The 24,097-nt window shown below is 45.2% G+C and overlaps 1 protein-coding gene across 5 annotated transcripts in view; it reads right to left on the bottom strand.

The window, feature by feature from the left end:
- PROM1 (prominin 1) overlaps positions 1-20,128 on the bottom strand; it is a 153,367-nt gene extending 133,239 nt beyond the window's left edge. For all 5 annotated transcript variants that reach the window (XM_078367477.1, XM_078367475.1, XM_078367478.1 and 2 more), the window contains exons 1-2: positions 20,017-20,128; positions 16,615-16,697 (exon numbers count right to left, since the gene is read on the bottom strand). The gene's annotated coding sequence lies outside the window, so the exon portion shown is untranslated. The remainder of the gene's footprint in view (positions 1-16,614; positions 16,698-20,016) is intronic.
- Between the last annotated feature and the right edge of the window lie 3,969 nt (positions 20,129-24,097).

Genomic DNA, 24,097 nt, shown 5'->3' with positions numbered 1-24,097 from the left:
ACCCCATGAACATAGACACCTACTATGTACCCTCACAAATTAAGAATTTAAAAATTTAAATATTCATTTCAGAATCCTCAATTGCCAAGATAAATGTTTGCTCTTCAAATTGTCCTTTGAACCAGTCCAGTTACGACATTTTACTGGTTCCTTCATTCATTAATGAGTTGAGTAAAATCTTTGACTTGTGTTCAGTATATATTTGCATGAAAGTCTTCTTTGTAATTCCTTGAAAATTATAATTTAGAAGTCCTAATGGGGCTTACCATCTCTAGTGATGCAAATAGCAAATTTTAAACATTTTGCAATTAATTTGTAGTTAAAATTTGAATAAACACTGGGAAGGTGAAATGCACAGCTACCTTTAAACCTTTCAAGAGACTCTCATATTGATCTGGGATTGTAGTAGCCCATTAGCTGGGACACAGATGCTGCGGGCCTCACACCAAAGATTCCTGTCAAGTTTTCTTCTGATCCCCTTCCAACAGCAATCCCATTTAGAGCAAGCTTTGACTCAAGGCTCTAAGTAACTGCTAGAGACAAAGGGAAATATTCAAAGAGCTAGATACTAATGCATTCCTTTAGACTTTTGAGAGCAATGACTTGTTGTTTCTTAATTAACAGGGATGAGGTTCTTGAAGATCAAGGAAAGTGTCTGGCAAGGAAGTTCAAATGTTGATAAAACATCCATCCTTGGGATTTGAATAGAACTACCCTGCCCGTGAAGATCGAGGCGAGGGAGCATTAAGGCAGGGTTGGCTGGATGGGGTATATTTGCAGAAGTTGTGCTTGGAGAGTGAATAAATTAGTGAGACTGCCTAATGCTTTCCAACCTGTGTAAAATTTGGGGGAGATTTCCAGAACACTTTTCATATAGAAGGAAGAAGAATTACAAGTTAAGTCAGAAAATTGTTCTAGATTGGATTTTTAAATCTTAGTACTCTCGACTCTGGGGGCTGAATAATTCCCTGCTGTGGAGGAAGGTTGTCCTGTGCATTATGCCATGTTTAATAGCATCCCTGGATTCAACCCCATCAGATACAACATCCCTCACTCCTGATTGTGACAACCAAATAAATATGTTCAAAACCTAGGGTTTGACTTTTTTTTAAGTCATAGGTGAAATGATTGAGTTCAGGCAGAATATTATCAGATATATTAAGCAAGGGGTCCCCAGCAGCGGTCTTGGCAAATGCTAAGCACTATGGTCATGAATTGAAGCGGACTTACCTGTGCATCCACCCTACTTGACCCAGTTATGGTACCTACCTGGCCCTGTGGGCAGGGGAGTTTCTTGTGGTTACAGGATTTTTACAGTTAATAGATACTTATTTTCTCCTGTAATCTTCAAAACAAGCCAACTGGTAGATACTATTAGTCCGTTGGGCTGATGAAAGAGTTGAGGTGCAGAGAACACATGATTTGCTTAGTGTCACAGAAGGGGCAGACTAGTGCTCAAAACACTCAGAATCCTCATCAGGACCCTTCCTACTACAACACAGAAGAGAAGGTTTGTACTGCCCAAGCGTGAGAGAAAGCCAAGGCTACTGTGGGAAACTTGGACTTCACTATGGTGGGTAATTAAGCCTCTAACCATACAGACCTCTTAGTTGTACACCCTGACAGCCAAGACAGCAAGAGTAAGAAGTGCATAAGGTCGATGCTGGGGAGTTCTCACAGTTATGCAATATCACCCCCAGTGACAGCCTGCCCCAGGATAATTACAGAATGAACTGTCTCAGGGAATGTACTCACCTCCTTGTATTCTTCACTTGGATGTTTGCAGCACATGGGGCTGGAAGCTCATTATGAATACAGACCAGCATTTGCCAAAACTCCAAATTTTACTCATAAGTTTGATTGTGCATAGAAGCACTTAGAAAAAAGAATAGAAGGACTATTTATAAAATATCCTATGGACTGAATGAGAAATTGCTGAGCAGATGATAGCCTTCAATAAATCCCAGAGGAAAGGAGAGGCAATAAAGTAAAATTATAAACTCTTTAAGCAGACAAATAAATGTAGCAACAGCAAAGGTTGTCTAAAAGATCAATGAAATAGATCCACGGGGCAGTTCCATGTCCATGTTGCTGCCATTTGTTGACTATCTACCATCTCTCAGGCCCTGAGTGAAGTAGTTTCCATACATTCTTTATTTAATTAAACCCTCATGGGGGGGGTATTTTAATCCTCATTTTCCAGAGAAGGAAATTGAAGTCCACAGAACCAGGCTCTACACTCTTACTTCCATTTGTCCAGGCAACTATTACTCTAAGCACCTTACATATATATTTTATTTAATGTTTAAGATAAACCTAGGAAGTAGGTATTATCCAGCAGACTAAACAGAAGCACATTGAGTATGTTATACACCAGGATGGTGCTAGGTGGTGGGAATCCACCAGTAAACAGTCCCTGCCCTCACAGAACTCACAGTTTAGAAAGAAAAGTAGACATGAACAAACACTTCCAGATGCAGGCATATCCGTAGATGTTATGAAACCATATAAAATGGTGTCTCTATTCATTTCCTGGGGCTGCCATAACCAAGTACCACAGACTAGGGGGCTTAAACAACAGTAATGTATTGTCTCACAGTCTGGAGGCCAAAATCAAGCTGTCAGTAGCGTTGGCTCCTCCTGAAAGTGGTGAGGGCGAATCTGCTCCAGAACTCTCTCCCAGCTTTTCATAGTCCCAGATGTTCCTTGACTTTTAGATGGAATACTCCCTATGTCTGGCCGTCATCTTCCTTCTGTACATGTCTGTCCCTGTGTCCATTTTTCCTTCTTTTTAAAAGGACACCAGTCAGAATAGATGAGGGTCCACCATAAAGACCTCATCTTAACTTGATCATCTGCAAAGAACCTATTTCCAAATAAGGTAAATTCACAATGAATTGGCGTACATTATTCAACCCGTAACAGTGTCATTTTTACAGATGAAGTAACTGATGCTGAGAGAAACTGACATGCCTAAGATCACCCAGCTGGCAAGTGGTAGAAGTGCAGTTCTGACTTGGGTCTGACCAGTCCTGCAGGCCAAGCCTTTAACCCCTATGCTAAATCAGCTCTCAGGAAAACAAACCTTAATAAAGTGCTTCAGAAATTCTTGCTCAGTGATTATGTCTATAAGAAACAAAATCATTCATTCATTCTTTTATTCATCCAACAAACAGTTATTGAGCACCTGCAGTGTGCCCAGGCCAGGCTTGGCACTAGCAAATGGGACCTATCCATGAAAAAAAAATTATGCTCCCTGCCTTCAACATTTACACACAGTTGTTAGAAGTCGGTAAGTGCTCTAAAAATAGAGAATAAAAGAATGAAGAAGAGAGCCTTGGAAGCAGCAATTCCAGCAGGTTTCACTGAGAAAGGGTTTCAGGTTGAGTCCTGAAGTGGGTGAGGAGTGAGCTAGGTGGTGAGGACAGAAGACAACCAAAGCCAGGCCCTGGAGCAGGAGCAGGCCTGGCCTGTTCAAATAGCTCCCAAGAGGCCAGATGAAGTAAATGAACGTGGCGAACTGGCAGAAAAGACCTGCTTGCTCAAAGTCAAAGCCAATCAATGGCTAATGTGTTTTCAAATCCCACCTGCTGCTTCCGAGATGGAAGGCCTTACCATGAAAATACAGATGGTGATGTTTAGACCTGGTGCTGGAAGTAAAGACATTTTCTTGATGAGCTTTCAGTGGGCATTTAGTCTGTGCCAGTCAGGCCCTCTCCTTGGCACTTACGGACATGGAGGTGACTTCAACCCCACCCCGGAAACTTTTTGTTTGGACCTGGCTGCTTTCACACTGTAGCTACCCAATTAAACTCTATTAAATGGCAAATAATGATAGTGGTTAGCAAAATAATAATCTCAAAAGAAAATGCAACAGGAGCAGCATCTATCTGAATGTGACAAAGTAGTCTAAGGAAACAAGGCCTTGGAAAAATGAGCTGAGGTTAGAGGATTTGAGAGATTAACTGAGTTACAAATTTGCAGAAGGTATCATTTACATGCATGTCATTCTGTATAACATTTCAGGAGCCATTTAATACTCTCAAGAAGTACTAAAATACATAGACCTAAAAAGAGGATTTGTTGCTTTCAGAGATACCTAATTTGAAGAGGGATTAAAGAAAAAAAAAAAGAAAACAAAGTAGGTAAAATTAACATTAAATTCTAAGGAAAAATCCCCTGGTAGGAAGACCTAGAGATGCAAGGAATGCTAATGAACATTGTAAGGGTACGCTGAAGTCAATTCAAGTCAGTAAAGTTATTAATGCTGGGTAATAGGTATCAGGGGTCTGTTTGGTGCAGATTTGAAATTTCCCATTATAAAAAGGTAAAAAGAAAAAGGAAGAAAAAAAACAATGACTGGAAAATGGAGGTGACACCAGAGCCCCTTGTATTAGTCAATTTTCATACTGCTATGAAGAAATGCCCAAGACTGGTATGATTTATAAAGGAAAGGAGGTTAGTAGACTCACAGTTCCACATGGCCGGGGAGGCCTGACAATCATGATGGAAGATTAAGAAAGAGCAAAGATATGTCTTACATGGCAGCAGACAAGAGAGCGTGTGCAGAACTGCCCTTCATAAAACCATCAGATCTCATGAGAAGCATTCACTATCACGAGAACACCATAGGAAAAACCTACCCTCATGATTCAGTTACCTCCCATTGGGTCCCTTTCATGATGAGGGGATTATGGGATCTACAATTCAGGGGTGAGATTTGGGTGGGGACACAGCCAAAACATATCACCCCTCAACAAGCTGCAGGGAGGGTATGCTGGAAGCAGGGTGCAAACTCAAGGGCCAGGTGAATCTAGAGTAAAGGCCAGAGTGAGCAAGCAGGCAGAGTGCTGTCATTCATATGCTCAGCTATTTTCATCACGTTAAGTCCTATGGAAGGAAAATGTCTTCTTTTTTTGTTTGTTTGTTTGTTTTGGTTTGGTTTTTTTTTGAGACGGAGTTTCGCTCTTCTTACCCAGGCTGGAGTGCAATGGCGCGATCTTGGCTCACCGCAACCTCCACCTCCTGGGTTCAGGCAATTCTCCTGCCTCAGCCTCCTGAGTAGCTGGGATTACAGGCACGCGCCACCATGCCCAGCTAATTTTTTTGTATTTTTAGTAGAGAAGGGGTTTCACCATGTTGACCAGGATGGTCTCGATCTCTTGACCTCATGATCCACCTGCCTCGGCCTCGCAAAGTGCTGGGATTACAGGCTTGAGCCACCACGCCTGGCCCCGGAAGGAAAATGTCAAATGCTGAAAGGCTTAACAAATAAGGGACCACTGGGCATGGTGACTCACGCCTGTAATCCTAGCACATTGGGAGGCTGAGGCAGGCAGATCACGAGGTCAGAAGTTCAAGACCAACCTGACCAACATGACGGAAGCCCGTCTCTACTAAAAATATACAAAAATTAACCTGGCATAGTGGTGGGTGCCTGTAATCCAAGCTACTTGGGAGGCTGAGGCAGGAGAACCACTTAAACCCAGGAGGCTGAAGGTTGCATTGAGCTGAGATTACACCACTGCATTCCAGCCTGGGCAACAGAGTGGGACTCTGTCTCAAGAAAATAAATAAATAAGCATAATAATAATAATAATAATAATAATAATAATAATAAGGGACTGCTCTTATTAGCCAGGCAGCAACATGGTCTCTGGGGTAGACAAACTTGGGTTGGAATCTGACTCTGGCACACCTAACTATATATGCCATCTTGAGCTTCTTATACTTAACCTTCTGTGAGCCTCCATTTCCTCACCTGAAAGTAGAACTCACAATGATAGCATGCTGGGTGTCATGATCTCACATGAGGCAAGGCATGCATGGCACCTGCACAGCACTGTCTTCCAGTAATAGCTGGTACTCTCCTCCCCACCACTCTACCTCTGATTGTATTTAGGGCAACACAAGGACTCTTCTTAGGAAGGATCCTTCCTCCCTGCCAACCTACAGGTCTGTAACTGGTTGGCTAAGCCAGATAATGTAATATCATAAAGACACTAGAGGCACAGATTATAGCACAGCTCTGATCCCACCCCAGTCTCACCCCTGAGAGAGGCAGCTCTTTGGTATAATTGTGCAGGGAAGCACAAGAGGGCCTCAACCTCCCCACAGTTTGTCCTCACCATAAAACACGTACAAATGCATCCTAGATGGGATCAAACATATTCCTAAAAGTAAAACCAATGTAGTATTTTCCTTCTGCCATTAAAAAAATAATAAAATAACAAAATAACAGGCTTGTTCCTTCTCCACAGTTCTCTATTTTAATTAACAACTTCAGCCTCCCAAGAGGAAAATTCAACCTTACCTATATTATTTTTCATGTAGTTGCAACCATGAAACCACTTTTCGTGTTGGGGACCTGCCCCCCGCTGCCTGCAATATGTGGAAAGTATCAGTGGGACATAGCCCAGGACTTTCCACCACAAAGACCTAACAGTCATCCTCCCATGCACCTGTAATGCACCCAAGAGTGACCCTTTCAAGGCCTGACTGGTTGACCACTCCTGCCCAGGACTTTGTCCCTGGAGTGTGTGATGCAGCACATGAGGCCAGTCAGACATAAGAGTAGCAGCAGGGGTGGTGGTGTGGGTGGTGCCAGGTGCCAGGGGTGGTGTCCTCATCAGGCTGTAGCTGACCTGGAGTGCTGATGCTGAACTCCAGCCTCCTGACAGGGCCCGGAGCCATCCAATACCCTTTGGATATATTCCTCTTCTGAGTACTATTAGCCAGAGTTGGCTTCTGGCAATCCCTGATTGATTAACACACCACCTTCAACATCAACCTCATCTTCCTTTTGTAATCCACCCGCTTCTCCACAGTCTCATGGTGGCAGTGCTAACTCAGCCACTCATGTACTGTGTGGATTCATCATACTCCATTACTGTGTGAAGTCCCCCTAAAGTCCCAGCTCATTGCTCACTCACTGGGATTAAGGGGAGGTAAGTGAGTTGTCATGCAAGTACAGGTTCAGATCCTGTCTTTTCTGAGGCATGTGTGTCTTGGAGATAGGGGCATAAATGTGGTTTTTTAAATATTGCATTAAGTATTATTTACCATAATTAATGAGCTGTTTGGGCATGCCCTTAGATTTTGCGTTAGCCCTTCATGACTATGCAATACTGACCAAGACCATAGCTCCTCCTCACACTGCCCTTCCTTCACTGAACAAACTCTTCAGAGCATTGCTCTGTACCCAACTGTACCAGGCTCTACGAATGCAGAGGTAATTAACACCAAGTCAGGCCTTCAAGAATGTCATTATCTACTGGGAAAAACAAATAAATGCCACTCTGAATTCTACATGCACCAATAAACAGGAAGTACAAGATAAGCATGACCATCAGGCAGGAAGTCTCAGTTCAACCCCATATGAAATCTTCCAGAAAAGGCTTCCCAGGGCTATGACACTCCAACTAACTCCTTAGGATGAAAAGTTCCTCAGATGAAGAACAAAGGGAGAGGAGTCCTGGGCAGAGGAGTCAGAACACTTAAGCATGCTCAGATTCAGTCAGTGATATGGTGGGGCTGGATCGTGTGGGCTGGGACATAGTATTGGTAAAAATGAATAACGAGAGATGAATCTAAAGCAGTAAGTTGGAGGGGCTCAGGGTGTGGAGGAGCCCACGTGCCATGCTGAGGAATTGGGACAATCTGAAGGCAATGGAAAGACATTGAGGATTGTGGAGGAAGAATTGCTTGACATGGTAGAAAGATAACCCCAGAAGGAGGGCTGGGGAGGAGAAAGGTGTAGGAGAGAGGAGCCTGACAGGAGACACCCAGGTGGGTACTCAGGGTTGGTTCAAGGGCTTGGCATTTTGGAATAACCCATTAGGGTTATATCTCCTTGTGTTGCTTCTCTCCTCCCAGTTGCTGGCAAGCAAGGTAGTAACTGTCGCTGGCCTCAACAGCCTGGGTCTACAAAATCAGGTCTCCTTTAGACTTACATCCCAGCTAGAAAGACTCCATGCCCTGCCTCACCTCCACCTGCCTCAGCAGGAAATCAAGTGCCTCTTACAGCACCAATCTGGTATTTCCGGGGGTCCCCCACCACTCAGGCCCTGACATATTCTTAGGCTCTAGCTCTGATAGTCAGGACCCACAAAGCCACCTGATGAGGCCCTTCCACTGCCCCTGCTGACTGATCCCATCCTGAGACACCAACCTCCCTGCCACTGCTATCTCCAGATTCTTACAGAGCCCTCAAAACTTGGAGCTCCAGGGGCTGCTACATAGATCTTGGGAGAATGGCTTCCTCCTCGAAGTGGGGCCATAATTCAGAATTCCAAACAACCATGCATGTTCCTAGATATTCCTAGGAGTCCCAGGAAGTATTTCATTAGCTTCAGGATCTTAACCCTCAAATGAGAAGGGTGCTAATATTCTCATCTCCCACGGGAGTGGCAGGGCAGAGGCTCTGCCCCACCTCCCCCATGTCCCCATTTCCCTCCAGGCCCCATGCCCTCCTTTACGTCTACATGCAGCTCCAACTGAGAGCTAGATTTTTCCAAGTGTTCACAGCATGCTTGCTTCTTGTAGCCATGGTCTCAAACGCTTCCACCTCAGAAGACCTTTTGTGTTCATTTGCATAGGTGGAGGCTCTCTGGTGTGGGTGGGTTTTTCAGAAAAACAATAGGACAATCTGAATAAATCCAAATGTCCACTTCTTCCAGAGACATGCCCAGTTTCAAATTGCTCTGCCCACTAGGTTTCCAAGAGCCAGACCCAGCGCGGATGAAGACTGTGTTTCTCTAATGCCCTGAGTGTTGTCTGCTAGAGAGAAGCTTCTATGAAGCCTGAGACAGAGACGGTAGGAAGCTCTCAGCCCAAGGTGGTGGCCCCAGAAGGTCCACCTCTTATGTGTTTCCTCTTGGGGCCATTGCCCTTTTCTCTGATCCACATCACTGAAATTTCAGATTCCCATGAAATGTAAGTTCTGCAAGGGCAAAGGTTGTGCTCTGTTTTGTTCACTAAAATATCCCAGGAGCCTAGTACAGTGCCTGGCACAGAGTTGGAGCACAATAAACATGCGTTGAATGAGTGAGGGCTTATTCCCTCTGCAAGCAGGTTGTATAGTGAAAAAAATGTGTGATAAACACCAAACGTGGATTCAAATCCTGCTCTGCTACATGTTAGCTGAGTAGTCACTTGAAATTCATCACTTTACCTTGCTAAACCTAAGTTGCCTCATGGGAAATGGGGCCCATAGCTATATTTTAGAAATAAGTGACGTATAGGCTGGGCATGATGGCTCATGCCTGTAATCCTAATACTTTGGGAGTTCAAGGAGGGTGGATTGCTTGAGTTCAGGAGTTCAAGACCAGCCTGGGCAATGTAGCAAAACTTTGTCTCTACAAAAATACAAAAATTATCTGGACATAGTGAGGACTTCTCAAGTCCCAAGTACTCTAAAGGCTGAGGTGGGAGGATCACCTGAGTCTGGGAGAAGGAAGGCTGCAGTGAATCATGATTGTGCCACATGATTGAGGGGAGGGGAGTGGAGGGGAAAGGAAAGAAAGAAGAATAAAAGAGAGAAAGAAAAGAAAGGAAGAAGGAAGAAAGGAAAAGAAAAGAAAAGAAGGGAGGAAGGGAAGGAGGGAGGGAGGGAGGGAAGAAAGAATGAGATATATAAATACAGAAAGAAAATGAAACATGACTGTAGTGTTTGGTATATTGTAGGTGCTTACAGATGTTTCTGTCCCTCTTTTCTCCTTCTCGTTCTTCTACAATATTTATTAAATGTATGTATGCCAGGCATCACACCAAGTGTTCAGGACACAGCAAGATTAAGAGAGTGGAGGGAAATCTCTAGTTTGGGAGATGGATAAAAAAATCTGGAAATAAATAAACCAAACAAATTATTTCAGAAGGTGCTCAGAACTATCCGGCCACGTCCAGATTTTTAATCTAAGTGGAAATCTCTTTTGTTCCTGACCCATGGGCCAATGCTGGGTGCTAACAGGAGTCAGAGGCTGGAGGTTCTAGGCCTGACTAGGCCCTTGACCAGACACATGGCCTTAGGGAACTACCTAATACTTCTGGGCCTCAGCTTTCTCATCCAGGAGCGGAATCTCTGAGATTCTTCTTATGGTCCAGTGGTCTGCGATTCATTTTTTTCCTCCAAGGTCAGCACTACATTGGAGCAAGTTTGTGATTCGTAGGGAGCTTAATATTTTAACTTAGGAAGGGACCATTAAATTCTTTGCTAATAGACACTGTCCTGCTGCTCAGCAGCTTCGTCAGCCAATCTAGCCTGAGTCTTAAATTAAAGTCAGGAAACCCCAGGGAGCAGTGAATGTTCATGTCTTGACAGCATTAGGAGGTTTATAGGAGCTCATATTAAGCTTCCCAGCCACCTTCCTTGAGTCAGATTCCATTCTGCCCCAGCTTTCTAGATGCCACTCAGAGCAGCCCGTATTGGCAATGACTCTGATGGTGGCATTTCAAAGACATTTTAAGTACAGTCATGTGCTGCTAAATAATGGGGAGGTTCTGAGAAAGGCACTGAAGGCCATTTTGTTGTGCAAACATCACAGAGTGCACTTACACAACCATAGGTAGTCTAGCTTACCACACACCTGTGCATATGGTATAGACTATTGCTCCTCAGCTACAAACTTGGACTGCATGTTACTGTACTGAATACCGTAGGCTACTGTAACACATGGGCTAGCATCTGTGTATCTAAACATAGAAAAGGTACAATGCAAATACAGTATTATCATCTTATGTGACCACCAAGTGTGTCTATGCTGCCTGCTGTTGACTAAAATATTGTTATGTGGCACATGACTGTAATCGTCCACTGTAGAAGGCCTTGCTCTGCAACAGCATGTCCTCGACCTTTTCATGACAAGACAAGTATGTTCTCTGCAGGAAGTGGAGCATGTTCTCTGCAAGGACGTGAAGTATGCTCAGGAGGAAGAACATGGACTCTGGAGCCAAGCAGACATAAGTTCGAAGCCTCTGTCTGCAATATCTTGTATGATCTTGCGCATGTTTTCTAATCATTCAGAATTCCAGTTTTGTCATTGACCAAGTGAAATAACAGCCCCTGTTTTACATTGTCATTGTAAGGATTTTATGGAAAGGACACAGCTAGTGCTCAGTAGGTCTGGCACCTCCTGGAAGCTGCACCTCTGTGTCACTCTCTGGACTCTCTGCTCCCATCTGCTTTCTCCACTGTCCACCCTGGGTATGCAATCTCTGCTTCTTCTGTGTTTTCCTATGTCAGACATGAGTCTTTGAGGTATTCAGAGATTTGAAGGAACATTTCCCTTTCCTTAGCCCCAATCCTAGCACTGAAAATGGCTTAGGCTCAAGCATAGCCCCATCCCCCAAGCACCTGCGTATGAGAAAAAGGAGACTCCAGGAAGTGTGCAGTGAGTGTTTTATATCAGAGGGATTACTACATGTGTTCTGGAGGTAGACTGGCTGTATCTGACCTCTCTGTATTTCCGTTCCCTTGTCTGTAAATTGTGGCTAGCACCGAATGCAGCATAACATTGTGAGGATCAAATGAGTTAATACACACAGGGCTTTGCCCAGCACCTAACATGTATTATTTCCAACAAGTACTTATTGAGTGTCTGCCCCGTGCTGGTGTCTTTCCTAATGTCATTGTGTCAGTCAGTGGGGAACATGTGATTAAATCCCAGGTCTCTGACTCAAAAGTGCCACTCTTCCCAGAATACCATGCACCTTTCCTCGTTCCTCCCTCCCTGTCTTTCAGGAAGAGAAATGGGAAGGAAGGAAGGAAGGGAGGGAGGGAGGGAGGGAGGGAGGGAGGGAGGGAGGGAAGGAAGGAAGGAAGAGGAGTAAAATTTAAACCTGCCAAGCATGCTCTCCCTCCTCCTCTGGGGTCAACTGAACTTGGGATCACTTCTGTTGAGTGGAAGATGATGGGTTCTATGGGGGTTTCTTTGTTTGATGGTCATGTCTACCTTCATCGCATAGTGTGTGCAGACTCACATTCTACCCTCAACCACAGATTCTTCATTCAGAAGGGTCCAGTTCCAGTTAACGGCACAGCTGATAGAGACAGTGAGAGGCTGGGAGGAAAGAGGACAAATTTCACATCCAGGGCAGAGAGAATGATTTCCCCCCTCACATTCATTTGTCTGTTCTTTCGTCTAACAAATACTGACTGACTCTGTGTCAGTTACTGTGTAGTATCTCATCCGACCCTCACGAACCACACTATGAGGAAGGCATCATCCCATTTTCCAGATGAGGAAGCTGAGGTTCTAGAGGTAAAGAAATGGCAGAATGAGAATAAGTCTGTCTACCTTAGTCTAACACTAGGTCATTATTATCAAGAACTATTATTATTATTATTTTAATAGACAGGCTCTTGCTCTGTCACCCAGGCTGGACTGAAGTAGGATAATCACAGCTCACTGCAGCCTTAAACTCCTGGGCTCAAGTGATCTTCCCTCCTCAGCCTCTCAAGTGATGAGGACTATAGGCATGCACCACCATATCCAGCAAATTTTTAAAAATATTGTAAAGATACGGGGCTTAGTATCTGCCTAAGCTGATTTTGAACTCCTGGCCTCAAGTGACCTCCCACACCTGGGCCTTCCAAAGTGCTGAGATTACAGTCATGAGCCACTGCACCCAGCCCACTGTTTATTTTTTAAGTCATAAAACATATTATCATTTGCCTGGTGGGAAACTGTCTAATGTGTTCCATAAATTTACCCCAACAAAGCAGAGAATGAAAAAACCTGAAAAGTGCCCTATTCCTAGATCATGGTGATAAAAAGCTGGGGTTAGTTGATCAGTTACCCCTATCTGAAGGTGCCAACTCCCTGCCACACACTATTCTTGGGGTGGGTCATCACTCATGTGGTGTTTTTGGAGCAACTTTTGCTCCAAAGTGTGGGTACCACAGTTTTCTGTCCAGAAGCAACATTGCCCTGATGCACTCTTACATTTCAGAAGGAAAAATAGCAGCTAGGGATGCAGAGAGCTGGGTCTGATTCCACCTCTACCACCTACCAGATGTGTGACTTCAGACTAGCTGGCTAACCTCTCTGGACTTCTGCCTCTTCTTCCAGGACTTCTGAGAGTGTCCCTGCCTCTGCTTGTGCTTCTTATAAGTGTTCCTTAATTCGTGCTCCGTCAAAATTTGTCAGGGCAGAGCTGTTTACAGCTGTCTATGAAACTGTACTTTCAGTGAAAGTTCTGGAAACTTCTATTCATCCCTCTAAAGAATTCACACAAAAAAATATCAGGCTCAGTTGCAAAGTTTCTTTTTATAATAGAGAGGAGACATTTGAGAAGGACTCCTTCTCAACACTGTTGCTGTGTTGAAATAGTCACTACAATCTTGTTTTTGCCTTCTCTTTGGCCTTACTTTTCTGGGAACCTCCTTTGGGAAGGAGTCCCATGGAAATGTATTTCCAAAACTTATTTGGTGATAAGATTCACCTGGGGCACTTGAATAAACAAGCAAATAAACAGAGCCAGAATCCCAAGTCCATCTTCTGGAGCTGTGATTCTGCAGGTTCGGGTGAATATTCTTATCAGTGTCCCTGGGCCTGGGCAATTCTTGTGGTCAGACGGACTGAGAGAGCATGGAGCCATGGAAATGAACTAAGCATCCAACCTTATCACTTTATAGCTGGGGAAACCGAGACCCAGAAAAACTGAATGTCTTACTCACCAGCTGTCACCAGCTGGAACTAAACTGAAACTTGAGTTAGGGTCCTGGGGCCAGGAAGAAGTTGGAATCAGAAATTTGATCCTTGATCTGTCCACTTAGTAGCTGTGTGATGTTGGCAAGTGTTCCGTTCACCTCACAAACTATTCCTTGTCAAGGGTCCAAATATTCAGGATGGTCATGGTGCCATCAGATTTTTGGGATTGTGTCTCTGGCTTAAGTGTTGATGGGTGAACAAGAGAGAAGTTGACCTGGCCTTGGTGATTGGAGCCCAAAGAAGGAGGCCAAAAAGAGCAGGTAGGTACTCAAAAAATGAGGCGTGTGATTGAAGTGGATAGGGAGAACCCTAGGCTGTATGGAGCCCTACCCAGCCTGGTCTGTGAGAGGCAGGAGTGGCTTTCCTGAGAAAAAGAAGGCTGAAGATGTTTAAGGTGACCGGGACTTAGCCAGATGAAGTGAAGGAGAATGCTGCAGGTATCAGGCCAGGTGATTTACGGAAGCACGGTCTCAGGTGGAATTACCAAGTGAGAGAGAACAGAAGGAGAGTCCGTGGTAGCAAGGCAATGCAGAGGGGGCTGGAGCAGATCATGCAGGACCTCGGGGGTGTCATGTGCATGTTCCATCCCAAAGGCAGAGGATGTCACTCGCGAATTCAGGACAAGGTCAAGGTGCCATCAGATTTTGTAGGGACATCTGTGAGCTGAGAATTTTCATCTCAATATGGGGAAGGGCAAATATTCCTCATTTGCCTCCTGCTTTCTCTCTGACCCCTCTGTGGTCTAATTCTCCACCCAGTGGCCCGAGCAATGCTTTCATAATGGAAGCCAAATTCTGTCACTTCTTTTCTCAACAGCCCTGATGGCTCCCATCTGCTATAGTTTGGATGTTTGTCCCCTCCAAATCTCCAGTTGAAATGTGATCCCCAGTGTTGAAGGTGGGGCTTACTGGGAGGTGTTTGGGTCATTGGGTGGATCCTCCGTGCATAGCTTGCTGCCCTCCCAGCAATAATAAATTCATGTGAGATCTGATTGTTAGAACGAGTCTGGGACCTCTCCACTTCTCTCTTGCTTCCTCTCTTGCCATGTGACATGCTTGCTCTCCCTTCTCTTTCCGCCATGATGTAAACTCCTGAGGCTTCACCAGCAGCAGACGCTGGTGCCATGCTTCCTATACAGCCTGCAGAACCATCAACCAGATAAACTTCTTTTCTTTATAAATTGCCCAGTCTCAGATATTTCTTTATAGCAACACAAACAGATTAACACACTTTCCATTCCTCACTCAGCACAATGTCCAGAGTGCCCAGTGTGGCCTGTAACTATCTGTCCTAAGCCCCAACACCAACACCTTCCCCTTTCTCTCTCACTCTCTCTCTTTTTTTTTTTTTTTTTTTTTGAGGTGGAGTTTTGCTCTTGTTGCCCAGGCTGGAGTGCATTGACATAAACTCAGCTCACTACAACCTCTGCCACCTGGGTTCAAGCGATTGTCTTGCCTCAGCCTCCCAAGTAGCTGGGATTACAGACATGTGCCACCATGCCCAGATAATTTTGTATTTTTAGTAGAGACAGGGTTTCTCCATGTTGACCAAACTGGTCTCGAACTCCTGACCTAAAGTGATCCACCCGCCTCGGCCTCCCAAACCTTCCCTTTCTAACTGGACACCCATCCCGCTGGCCTCCCTCAACACTGGGCAGCTTGCCTCTCAAGACCTTTGCATTGACTGCTCCCCGTGATTGGGAACAGAGGGGTCAGCTCTAGATACCTCTATAGCTCCCTCACTTCCCAGGCCTTTCCCAACTGCCTGCCACTCGCTGACCTGGCAGCTCAGCTTTCCTTTGGTACACTCACACCTGTCATCGCTTAGATGCATTTGCCCAATTCTCTCCTGAATGCTTGCTCATTAGAAGGTAAGCTCCACAGCAGCAGGGACTTGGGTCAGTTTGCTTCTGTCTCCCCATGGTCTGGCACAGAGCCACCAGCCAGTAATATAACTGGGTCAATGGCTGAACAATACCTATCTTGGAAGTTTATGTGCTACTTGCAGTATGTGCTCAGCGAGTAGAAGCTTCCTCATTTCTTCCTATTGCATCCCCCCTTCCAGACTTCCAATTAGAAGTTATTTCCAGGGCATCAGTCACCCCGGGACCACTAAACCCTCAGTCCTGCCTGCCAGCCCCTGGCTGTGTTTGTGACTTGGCTTGTTGTTTGCATTTCTCTGGTGTCAGCTTAGCTGTGTCCCTAGGGGAGGAGATGGGGGGTGTGCAGTTACCATGTAGCACGTTGGGATGTTTGGGAAGTTGGTGTCTCTTGGATCTAGTCATTGCTCTGTTTCCTCTGGACCCCGTGTGGTTAGAACCTAGAGGCGGTCATCACACCCCTGTGACACCAACTGCATGCCAGGGCATGTAATGAATCAGGACCATTGTGAAGGGACAGAAAAAAACAAAGCCTTCCTGAGCCTTGACTAATAGGTTCTTCTCCAGTGACTCCAGCACAAATAAACTGTACTAATCTGGATGTCGCTGGCAGTGTGGACTTGGGATCATGCACAGAGGCCTGCTTTCCTCCCCACTTCCTACAGCATGGCTTGAGGTTCCAGAGAGGGCAAGGCTGTTTGTAGTGGAGAGACCCAGACAACCATCCAAGAAGGCTTTTTCTTCCTTCTTTCTTACTTACAATTCACCTTGATTCAAATAATAAAGGGAGACATGTGCAAGGTTCCTCGAGAAGGCAGCATTGCAAACTGGCAAGGAGTCTGATACCTGGTTTAGGATGTTTAACCTGAGGCTCCTGGATCACTAAGGGATTTGGATGTGGCCCTGAACTTGTATGCAAAGTGTGGGTCTATTGTGGGTATTTATGGAAAGAGCGTCCACTGCTTTTCTCAGATTCTGAGAAATAACCTGTGAAAACATCTGGCTTAGAGATGAGAAATGACTCACCTGACTGACAGCTTCACTGGCCGCCCAGCCTCCACCTCCACGTCTGCTGCTATCCACAACCTGCATCTGCGAGGTCATTGGCACTGTTTAGAACAAATAATGAGCAAATCAATAAGAGCAAAGCCAAGGTCTATGAAAACCAAGCTTAGGGAGAAGAAAATACATCAACACATTAACCATGATTGTCTCCATGAGCAGTGGGACAAAATTGTTTTTCTTTTTACTTCTCTTTTTAATTTTTGTGTGTTTTCCAGGTTTTCTATGAAAAAGCATTTAAATTTAATTCTCATCAAGAGGAAAACTTTAAGAAAAACAAATAACTGCAAATATATAAATGCAGCTCCATCCAGCCCTTCTTTATGTCATTTTTTAGGTTTTTAAAAGGGTTGCTCTTGTTCAAGTTTACAGGTTAGATATTTTGGGAACCAGCTTTTCTAGAGAAAAAAAAAAACCACGAAAGCTTTCGAATGCATTCATTTTCACCCTGGAAGCATTTAGTTGAAGGAGTTAGTGGGCATGCTTTAAAGGACACTTTTCAAGTTCTGATATGTTCTATCGAGTGGCAAACTGCACTCCTTGGAAAGATGCCTTTTTAGGCATAGTTTTGATATGGCAAAGATTTCGGTTCACTTGAACTATTGTAAAGTTTTACTTCTTTAGGGACCAAACTAAATTCAGTGAGCTACCTTCAATGAAGGTTTTCAAAATACGAATTCTAAACTGTTGCTACAGCTGATGAACTCAAAGTGACAGCTATTAAACTCAGTATTTATAAGATTTCCTAGAACAAATGTTATCATTATACAGATACTTGCAGTCAGCTAGCACTGTGGCTGTAAATACCTCTCTTGCCTTCTCAAGCCCCAAGTGAGCCAACACTAGCTCTGGCCTCAAGAGAAAAGTTAACTAGGTATCACCAATTTATGTGACCTCAATGTAGTCAATTGTTTTGATTCATCCTGAGCAGGTCTCTGTGTAGTTTAGACTCTCTCCACACACAAAGACTATATGAAAGTATTCTCATCCTCATGGAGAAAGGACACACAGCTTTTATTTACCTTTTGGCATGTTAAAACCAGGCTTCCCAATCTATGCCTTATGTGTAGCTATGCATCTACTAGAATCTCATCCTAAATGTGTAGGGATAAAAATAACTTAAATGAATATAAGCCCTTTTGTCTTTAAACATATAAATCTGACTTGAAACCCAGGTTCTGCCTCTCAGTAGCTGTGTGACCCTGGGCAGCTCACGTAACTTTTCTGACCATCCTCTACAAAACAGGGGTAGTAATACACTTCAGTAAGATTGCTGGGAGGGTCTTTGGAAATAAAGTATTTGATGGCATTCTTAGCCCAGTGTGTAGAGCATACAGCACACATTTAAATTCATTTCATTTCCCTCACCTAATTCTCAGAGAATAATGTCAATTTTATTCAATTAAGGAAACATTAATTGGGCATGTATTATGTGCAAGTTACTAGAGATACCAGCACTTCATTCATGCCTTTAAGAATCTTAGCCAGGTGCTGCAGTTTGTGCCTGCAATTGCAGGGAGGCTGAAGTGGGAGGCTTGTTTGAGGCCGGGAGTTCAAGACCAGCTTGGGCAACATAGTGAGACCTTGTCTCTATTAAAAATTAAGGAAAAACTTAGGCATGGTGGCTTGTGCCTGTAGTCCCAGCTATCCAAGAGGCTGAGTGGGGATGATGCTGAAGCCCATAATTTGATACTATAATGAGCTATGATCATGCCACTATACTCCAGTGGCACTGTACTCCAGCATGGGTGACATAGTGATAGAGTGAGACCCTGTTAAAAACAAAAGAAAACAAAAAAACACCTCCCTATGTTTCAGGGAGGAGATAGAGCCTTTGTCCTTTGTTATGTCCTAATTATGTCAGATTCTAAAAAGTGCTTTAATCAAAGTATCAAAAAAAGGTTCTGGGATCCAAGGAAAAAGAATATTAGATTCACCTGGTATGATTTTACAAAAAAGGTTACAGAGCCTCCAGTTAGCCCTTGAGGGATGAATAAGTTCTGGACTTAAAAAGAAACAAGAGTTTGGAAAGCTGAGAAGAAGGAACAGTAAAAGGCAACAGCAAGAGCACAGGCAAGGAAGATAAATATATGGGGTGCAGACAAAGCATCCTCTAAAGGGAGAGATTTCAGGAGAAATGACCAAGTAACAGAAAGACAGGGGGACAAATAGGAGAAAGGGCCAGGTATAAACAGCCATGACTCATCACCATTGCCTCTGCCATGTTCTCACTTCTTGAAGCAAAACTCTAGTAGAAGGTAAGTTGACACCTATTGTCTTCATTCACTCAACAAGTATTTATTGAAACTGCTACGTGCCAGGTCCTGTTTGAGGTGCTTGGAAGTCAACAGTGGGCAAGACGCAGTTCCTGCCTTCATGGTGCTTACACTCTACTGTGGCAAACAAACAATAATGAGAGAAACAAATAAACATACTGTAGAATATAATTGTAGGAAATTAGTGTTCTGTAGTAAGAGAATGTGTAAGGAATAGATAAGAGTTATTCTTTTGCATGGGGTGGCCAGAGACCTGTCTCGGATATTTGAGAGGACTTGAGTAAAGTTAATACCCCAGAGAAGCAGTTTCCAGGGAAAGTATAGGGCAAAGCTTGGGGAAGAGGGGCTGGCTTCGTGTGCTCAGGGAACAGCAAAGAGGCCTGGATGGGTCCAGTACAGGTCTAGGAAATGAGATCAAAGAGATCTGGAAGTTGGAAGAACACTGATAAGATTTCCCAACCCCAAGCTCTGTAACCCACTCTCTGCTCCTGCTCTGATTCTTGGAACCTGGAGTTTAAACCTAGGCTTTCTGGGACAGGTTCTCTTGGCTTTCTGCTGGCTCCCTCTGTCCTTACAAAACACCCTTCACCAGATGCAGCCCTTGGCACACAATCCTTGACACCAGTCTTTGGGCAGAAAATCCACTGAGAAGGGCTTCAGTCACTGGGGTGGCTCTGCCCCCTTCACTGGCATCCTGATTAAAGGCTCCCCTTGATTCTCCAAGGTTGGGATCAGGCAGGGAGAGTCTCTACCATGGGAGGGCCATGGAAATCTTGCCTCCGAGGCCCCCTCTTCCCTCAGGGACCTCACTGGTGTCATCCTATCCCTGGCATCGTGAGGGCTGCCTGTTCTTTGAACTCTGATCTATACCTGAATACAGACTCTTCCCTCAATTTGCCCCATCCCAAATGAGATCAAACCCGATTGTTTAGCAAGATTTTAGAGAATACCTTAACATAAACAGAGCAACTGACAACTGCCCACTGCTTCCCATGGCTGCCCTCAAAACCCTCAAGGCTGCCCACAGCCATTCATTGCCTGGCTCAACCTCCTCCAGGGCAGCGGTCACCACACCCATCGTCCCCATCACCTGGCACTCCTCCTCCCTGTGCCCAGGAACTCCTTGGGTTCAGATCCAAGAGAGAGGACCCCACAGAGAAGAAGGCAGCAACTTCTACTATCCTAAGGCCCGCCTCCAAGCTACTTCCTGTCCCAGCATCCTCCCCTTCCTGCCTGATTGACGTTGAAAATGGCCACTCTCTGCAGAGATACTGCTCAGCACCCTGGAAGCCTGGAATCCTCCTCAGTCACATCAGAGCATCAGAGCAGTGTCCTCTCAGGGTTATTAATGAGATCACAGATATCCCTGCAGGAGAATTTCTCACAGCCCCATTTGGTGCACTTTGATTTGGTCTGTCCCTGCCCTGCCCTGCTTAGGGTGGGAACTTCTACCTGGTCTGGCCCCTCAAAAAATCAGCTCAGCTCACCAGCACCACCCAGCACTGGGAGTCGGGAGCCCAGCAAGACAGCCTTCATGCCCATACTCTGCCAAGGCAGACACTGCATCTTTGGGCTTGGGGGCAAAGTGGGCTCACAGAGGGTTTCTTGAAGACCTGCTCAACTCAGGGTATGGATGTGGTTCCTTTTATGCATCAGGCTCCGGCTGAAGAACTCTGACTCTATTTCCAAGACAGATACTAAAGTCAGTGGTGCAGAGCAGTTGTGAAAATTCAAGTGGGATGCGGAGGGACTGGAGCCTGAATGAATGGCCAGAACACAGAGAGGTCATGCTGTATTACATAGTTGTACACACCAATATTGAGTATATGTAAACATGGTAAAGAAGATACAAGAGCAAACCTTAATCCAGACATAGAGACTGTGATTAATTCTCATTTCCAAGATGAAGGGCCATTGCTGAGGAATGGAAATTGGGGGTTGAAATGCAGATTGGCTGACTCTGGGCCTGAGAGTTTGGCTATCACAAACAGACTGCTTGTGAAGTGAAGAGATCAAAGCATGAGGAAGAGAAAACAAGGTCTGGAAGAATTCACTGAGCCAGTGTTTGCGACCACTATGACTTTTTTTTTTTTGAGACAGAGTCTCGCTTTGTCACCCGGCACCAGGCTGGAGTGCAGTGGCACAAACTTGGCTCACTGCAACCTCCACCTCCCAGGTTCAGGCAATTCTCCTGCCTCAGCCTCCCGAGTAGCTGGGAATACAGGTGCATGCCACCATGCCCAGCTAATATTTTGTATTTTTAGTAGAGAAGGGGTTTCACCATGTTGGCCAAGATGGTCTCGATCTCTTGACCTCGTGATCTGCCTGCCTTGGCCTCCCAAAGTGCTGGAATTACAGGTGTGAGCCACTGCACCTGGCCCACTATGGCATTTTATGCTGAGTTTATGGCACAGGTACCTCAGAGTGTACAGTGGAATCATCTGCATTAGAGTAGGGAATCAACCAGCAAAAATCTTATGTGGGTTTCTTCTATCATCCAGGCAAGATGAAGACAAGAAAATGTCCTCAAAAGGAAGCCTCCCGATTCCTCCAGGAGAGTGATATTTATGAATGCTTACCCATCCCTGATTTCCTGTCATCATTGTAGCTACCCTGTTATAGGCTAAATGGTGTCCCCTCCAAAAAACTCATACGTTGAAGTCTCAATCCCTAGTACCACAGAATGTGACCTTACTAGGAGACAGGGTCTTTATAGAGGTAATTCATTTAGTTAAAATGAACTCATTATGGTGGACCCTAATCCACCATTACGGCTGGTGTCTTTTTAAAAAGGGAAAATTTGGATGCAGAGACAGATGTGCAAAGAAGGAAGACAGTATGAAGAGACATAGGGAGAAGGCCACCTATGAGCCAAAGAGAGAGGCCTGGGCACATCCTCCCTCACAGCCCTCAGAAGGAGCTGTCACAATCTAATCACTTCTTAGTTCAGTTAGGTCCAAGTTCTTGCCCCACAACCAAGAAGAATAAGGCCTGTGGCCACCAGAGAGTGAGTAAAGCAGAGCAGTGTTTTATTAAGCAACAGAAAATCTCTCAGCAATAAGAGCGGTTCCAAGGAGAGTTGCCTAACATGCGGCTGAGTTCTGGGTCTTTATGTGCCAAAGACAAGAAAGTCTTCTGTGGGTTCTGCTCAAGTGGGAGGTGTAACATTCCCCCTTGGGGGTGTTGCATCTGTGCAGGCAAAGATGAAGACATTTTTATTGTCCTCATTTTTCCTGGGTGGTAGAAACAACTCATGTAGGATTTTTGCTGGGTGGCTCCCTACCCTATTGCAGGTTATTCCACCATACACTCTCTGAGGGGTTGGCCATAGTGACTTCATCTTGGTTATCACTCATGAGTGCCTAAGCAAAATCTACAGCAGGGCAGAGCAGGAGAGAGAGGGCTAAAACACAATGCTAGTGGAATGCTAATGACATTATAATGAGCTGGGTTAAGTTAAGGACATTTAGATGATTAACTTATAGTGCCTGTACCTAGGCTGGCACAGTCCCTTCTGAGCAAATCCTGGCATTAGAGGAAATTCTTAACCACATTTCTTTCCCCCAGCTACAGGGTCAGTGCAGGTGCTATTCCACAAGTATTTTTCCACTCCCGAGATCCTCCCTCTCTTTCTGTCTAACCCGCCTCTAACTGCTTTCTCTCTCAGAACCAACCCTGCAACATCTTGATCTCAGACTTCCAGCCCCCAGAACTGTGGGACAATACATATCTGTTGTTTAAGCCACTTGGTTTATGGTACTTCGTTACAGCAGCCTTCACAAACTAATCCATACCCCATGAGAGAGGAGTTATCTGTTTTGTGGATGAGGAAATAGGCTCAGAGAGGTTGGATATTCCCCTCAAAGGCCCTCACATCCACGAAGAGGCAGGGATTTGGGCTTCCAAGCCATTTCCCACTGCAGTGAGATGTTCCTCTAGAGTCAGTAAGGGGTTTGGAGTCTTTGGGGTTTTCCCACACCTGGCACAGGCTGCACTCTCATGCTGTAAACAGAGAAGGCTCTGTAATTATGATGATTCTCCACCCTTCTGTGGTTTGGTAGCAATGCTGCCAATTACCCCCCTGGTGCTTACACAGGACAGAGCACCTGCTTCTCTGAGGGGTGCCAGGATCCTGTTCCTGGCAGCCAAGAGGATGTAAGGCCGGGCAGTGCGTTTCCTGCAAAGCTGAAGAAACCCTCGGTTGTGAGGCACCAGCCCTTTAATCCCGAGGAGCCCTTCACCCACCTCAGCCTCTCACACCTTTGGGAGCCAGTGGCTTGGCTTTTATGTCTCCCTTTTACAGCCAAGGAAACCCAAGCTCAAGGAAGTAGAAAAACCCACCCAAAGTCACCCAGCTGGTTACTGTCAGACCTGAGAGTCAAACACAATCTTTTGTTGTCTCTCCATAGAATTCATCTAGAAACCGTTACTGAGCACGTGCTGTTTGCACTGAGGAAGGCGTGGAAGAATGAAATCATCAACCAGCCTTTCTACACCATCTGGAGGTGGCCCCTCTGGATGTTCCTTAAGGCTGCCTTACCAATGTGGTTTCCCAAAAGTGTTGAAACAGGGAATCAGGGTGAGCCTATCTATGTCAGAGGCCCCAAGACCCGCAGGCTCTGAGGCTACAAGGCAGGTCTGATGTGACCACAGTACTTTGCCAGCTTGTGTGGAACAGGCGTTTCCCAAGAGGCAGCAAAGCAGGGAGAAAATTCCAGGTCAGAAGATTGCTCCGGACATGCAAGTTCTGCTCCCCATTTCAATTTCAGGAATCCCGGGAGAGCAGCTTTCCAGTGTTTTGCTCAGTGAGGGTTGAGGGTAGCAGGTTTGAAAGAGGGAGGGGTTTAAGGGGGAAGATGATTCACCTTTAACATCCACATTACAGGTGAAGAATGTAATGATTAAATTCAGAAACAGGCACATTATTCACTCCCCCGTCCTGCTGGGCCCTGAGGGGACTGTTACCAGGATGAAGACAGGACTCCGGGCTCTGAAGCCACCAGTAGAGCAGAGGATGGAGGTAAAAGCCAGGCCCAATAAAAGGCTCGCAAGGCTCTAAGGGGCCTGATGAGTTCCTTCTCCTCCTCAGGGGTTGTGAGGGCACAAACTGAAGGTCTGGCCCCTCCCAGACGGTCAGGCAAAGCTTTAGGAGGAGAAGTTCTCAAATGAAG

This window comes from Callithrix jacchus, chromosome 3 (assembly GCF_049354715.1).
Source record: "Callithrix jacchus isolate 240 chromosome 3, calJac240_pri, whole genome shotgun sequence".
In the NCBI taxonomy this organism is placed as follows: Eukaryota; Metazoa; Chordata; class Mammalia; order Primates; family Cebidae; genus Callithrix; species Callithrix jacchus.
Note: the sequence above shows the minus strand (reverse complement) of the source record. Positions and strands in the feature narration are given on the sequence as shown.